This window comes from Kryptolebias marmoratus, linkage group LG17 (assembly GCF_001649575.2).
Source record: "Kryptolebias marmoratus isolate JLee-2015 linkage group LG17, ASM164957v2, whole genome shotgun sequence".
Classification (NCBI taxonomy): Eukaryota; Metazoa; Chordata; class Actinopteri; order Cyprinodontiformes; family Rivulidae; genus Kryptolebias; species Kryptolebias marmoratus.
Genome location: NC_051446.1, coordinates 1,755,485 through 1,760,565, shown reverse-complemented (window position 1 = coordinate 1,760,565; position 5,081 = coordinate 1,755,485).

Genomic DNA, 5,081 nt, shown 5'->3' with positions numbered 1-5,081 from the left:
ATACCGAATGCTCTTAATTAGTTCCGCCGCACAAGCGTTTGTATATTCCTGTTGGATTATTCCATCTCTGCCCGTGCGCATGTTATTTACCTGTGTTTACTTTTATTGTGGTCATTTATAAAGCTGTTGGTTGGTTAAACTAATTATCATTATTCATAATAATATACTGGAACAAAAAGTCTTAGCTGAAAAAGCGTTTCATTATTCAGTTTTTATTTATGTTAGACGATGATCCGATGCATGTAAAATTAATAAGGTGACGAAACACTCCGGTGGCCCCCCACCTAGAAAATGAATCCGGCGCCACTGATCCATACATTGTTTAAATTGTAAATACAGACAGTAATATGGCCCTTTACAAATTCTGTGGTCCCATCATATGTGATTAAGGTACAAACAGTATGGAAAATGCTTGATTCATGTTACAGAATCCAAAGTCTGTAAAAGTACAAAACTCCAGAAGTCTTTTTGCACATTACATTTTTATTATAGGCAAAAATATGTTGAAACATTATATGTTGAAACAATTTTATGAGTTTTCTATGACAGGTGTTGGCTTAACTGCCACAGGAATACAATATAACACTCCTTTTTTCAACTAATAATATAGTTCTCTTTTTATGGAACATGAGCCACTTAATTTTATTCCACTTTTGTTTACAAGATGTTTTCTTAGATCTGTCTTACCAGCAAGTAAACATAAATTTGGAGAAGAGTTACACTCAAGAAAATAAAAAAACAACAACCTAAAAACAGAAAAATGCCTATAACTCCGACAGTCTTACAGATACTGAGCAAACATTTGGTGTGGTAGATGAAACCCTATCACATATTTTGAGTGCTACACATTGCTTAAAACTTAAGTTTAAAGCTTTCACTGTTGGAGTCAGCCCGAGCTGTCTGTTAGCAAACACTCAAACAGTAACAAGGAGACAAATGTCAGTATTTGGGTTTTTATTGTTTTTTCTTTCTGATTTCTTTTGCATTTTGGGTTATTGTTTTCACGTTTTGTCTTTGTATTGTTTCTGCCTTTTGTGGTATGTCATCATTCACTTCTCCTCTGTTTATCTCTTGTCTTCCCACCACGCCCATCTTCACCTGTTGGTAATTGTAATCACTCACCTGTGCCCACTTCCCATAATCATCCTCAGCTTTAAAGCCTGGTCACTCTCTCCACTTCCCCGTTGGTTCATTGTCTCTGGTATGTCTCGTCTTCTGGTTCCCTTCCCTTGCCTTGCCTCGCCTTGCCTTTTTGTGGTGTTTGTATTTTGTTAAGTTTAGTTTTGCTGCCTCACCAGCCATTTGTTTTTGTTTGTTTATTTAAAAATAAATTTTTGTTTAATTAAGATGAATCTGCACTCTGGGTTCGCCTCCTTCTCCACCGGCCATGACAGAAAAACATCTAATCATTTCCACCAATTGTTTACTATTGCACAAACTTGCAGCATTAAAACACGCAGTGTTAAACAACTGATTGGGAAAGCACTTTTCTTGAAACTGTACAGGAGTTTCAACTCAGATGTAGGTCAGAAATTCCCATGTGACCTAAAGTTATCTTGTAGAAAATCCAGCCTGATTCAGTTGTTCATGTTCAGTTTTTGTTAACATTTGTGCTTATTACTCTCTGCTCTACAACTGTAAGGAAATTCACAGTCATTCATTCTATAGTATTTGTCTGCATTAATATTTTAAGTTGCCTAAAAAAATTTTAAATGAGTGTGAGGCATGCCAGTCTTTAATTTCAACATGTTAAATAATTGATACTGTTAGAATCTAATGCATTGCAGAATTAGAGCAGCTTCTCCACCACAAAAAGGTTTTTACATCTGCTTATCCATTGATCTGCATTTCCCAATTGAACACAAGACCTCCTCCTGTCTGCACATTCAATCAACAAAGACAGAGATGCTAGAAATGTTTTTAAATTTATTTTTCAGATACAGCAGTCATTAGTTAGTTATGAATCTTTCTGTGTGGAAAAAAGGAAATTTTTATGTTGTGCAGCTAAAGCACCTCTTTATAAAGATTTAAAAAACACAATGTCATCAAGGAAAAAGCAAAACTAGTTCATTAAATGTGCCTCAGCTTGCTAAAGTAGCTATGTACTATAATAAGAATTAATCAATCCCTCCAGGATTTTGCGGGCATTTTTGTGATTGTTGCGGGCTAAAATGCCTGATTTCACGGGGCATTTTCCTAAAAGTTGCGAGACAAAGTTGCAAATTTTTTATTTTTTATTAAAATCAATAAAAAAAACATAACTTTTAATATATAAACCAAAAATACTTACTAGTTTTGTAAGATAATTACCAACAAACATTGACATTCTCAAAAGGTGTTTTATTTGAGAACTTTGATTGCTTATAAACTGACATTCGTGACCATTTCTGGAAACAGCTTCCCCCCCACTTTCGTGCAGCTGGGTAGGAAACTGGTTTGTGCGGTCCTTTGCTGAAATCTTTGTGGGCAAATGTGAAGCATTAGTGCACATTTTCGCTTTGGTCGCTGCTCCTGCATGCTCCCGGCATTCTGATGTTAACAGGAAGTGACATCATGTGTCTTCTTCGTGAGTTACTTTGTATTCTACATTACACAAACCCACAAAGAAGAGACTAGACCGCAGAAACGGTGGCGAATCACTTTAGAAACAATAAATATTGGGTTAAAGTTGCAAAAAGTTGCGATTTTGCGGGATTTGCTTGATTTTGTGTTAATAGTTGCGATCGCAACATCGCAAAATCCTGGAGGGTCTGATTAATTGACTGTAATTGGATATTAATTTTGATCTAAAATGGATTTATAATTTAGACCTTGTGTTTATTTATTTTCTACAATGACCTTGAATTAGAATTTAACACTCAACGTGGTGGCATGTGTTGACACAGCACTTTGGCTGTCCAGATATTTACCTTTTCTATTCATGTAGTAATATTAGACATCACTTATTATGATTGGGTTCAACTACTGAACATCTGATTTCAATGCTTGGATTACAATTTCGATTTCACATTGTCGAGTTTGATTAGTGAGGTGAACCAAATGTGCAGACTTATACTAATTTATTTATAAAAACCAAAAGGAACAAAAACAAAAGCTGCTGTGGCAGCAAAAAAACAACCAAAAAACAAAAACAAAAAAACAACAAATAACAAAACTTATTTAATCCAAGGTAACAAGAACACAAGGGCAAGACATGAAGGAAACTGGACAGCACATGAAAGTGAAAACTGACCAGAGACAAGTGAGGGAAATGACCAGGTTTTAAAGTCTGCAGGAAATTAGAAAAAGTGGGCACAGGTGAGTGATTACAAACTTGGGGCAGGTAAAGATGGCGTGGTAGGCAAACAAGCGATAACCTGAGAACAAATGAATGATGACAGGAATACAAAAGACACAAGTAGCAAAACCAAAACTAAACATGAAGACAACAGAATAACAAAATAAAAGAAACAATAAACCCAAACAGAACACAGGATAGCCAAATACTTTTAAAAAAAACCAATAACCCTAAATACAAAAAGAAACCCCAAATCCTAACACACATTCATCCACCATTCATCTCTTCAAAAACCACCGGTTTTGTTCTGCCACCAGTAAAATGCCACAGGCGATGGAGGGACAGAAAGCACAAATGAGATAAATGGGGAAGGCTTCGTACACGGCGAAAAGCTAAGCCTCATAGACCAGTGAAACCTAGTTTGTTTGTGTCCAACTCCAGATCTCTCATTAATAAAATGGATTATTTGAGAGTGCGAACAACACCCCTATTGTGTGACTATCATCACTGAAACCTGGATGAATCAAAACATCCCTGACACTGCCATTGAAGTGGCTGGCTGCTCTGTTTACAGAGCGAACTACACAAGCAACTCTGGAAAACACCACAAGGGTGGTTTATTTGTGTACAGGAACAACAGCAGGTGCACAGCTGGGGACATTGTGGACGTTCACTGCAGCTCTGACTTGGAGGTCCTCATGATGAGGTGCAGAGCCTTCTTTTTCTCCCAGGAACTCACAGCAATAACAATGATGGCCGTGTATGTTCCGGTGTAGAACTTTTGAAAGGCATAAATATACAAATGTTGCATAAATAAATGGTGGACTTGGGGAGTGTGCACTACCGAAACTTGGTGTCATTTGTGGAGACACTGGAAGAGCTATGGACAACATTGGCCCTGTGTTGTTGCTGTTTTTAAACTTATGGAGATTCTCCTGAGACTTCAGGAAGAGAGGCGCAGTGGAAGAAATGCTCTGGATGCCGCGATTATTGCACGGAGTAGGACAGCTGTCAGCCGCCAGAGATTTCAGGCTTTACAGCGCCTTCAGCTGGGGGACAGACAGTCTAAATGTTACAGGGTAAGTTAACGCTTGTTAAAAAAGCCCAGCAGAGGCTCTTCTTCCTTTGGAAACTAAAAGAAGCTCAGCTCCCCAGAAAGTTGATGTTCCACTTCTACAGAAGCACAGTTGAAGCACAACTTTTCAAACTGCTTCCATTTGGCAAACAGTTTAAGATAAAAAGATCCTATACCAACAGACTCAGAAACAGCTTTTTCCCCAGAGCTGTGGCCCTCTCCAACAAGATGCATCATTGAATGTACTAAAACATTTTGGAGACTCGCTGTTCGCCATCTAGTCACCAACAGTTGCAGACCACTGAGATATTACCCTTAGATACTGGTGCTAAACAGGATGTTTTCCAAAGAACTGGTACTTTTTCTCTGAGGCTGTTCTTGGGATCTGTTGGAGCCAATATTCCAGTTTGGGGGTCACAGCAACGAGTGGTACCACTGGTACAAAACCCACTGAAGCCTTGACTTTCCACAACTTCTCTATTTCCTCTGTCAGTATTTAGTAATTTTCAAGCTTTTTGTGTGCCTTCTTGCTGTTGTACAGTCCCTGCTTTCTTCTGTATCTTATCTGTCACCACAATGTAAGACTTGTTAGCCATCACCTGTTTATCAGTGTGTATCTTGAAGTCCCACTGTACAGAGGCAGGTGATTGACCTGTAGTTGAAAGGAATTGCCTCTGTCTGGGGGTCTTTCAGGATCAATACTGTCCGGCCTTCCATCAACCACTCAGG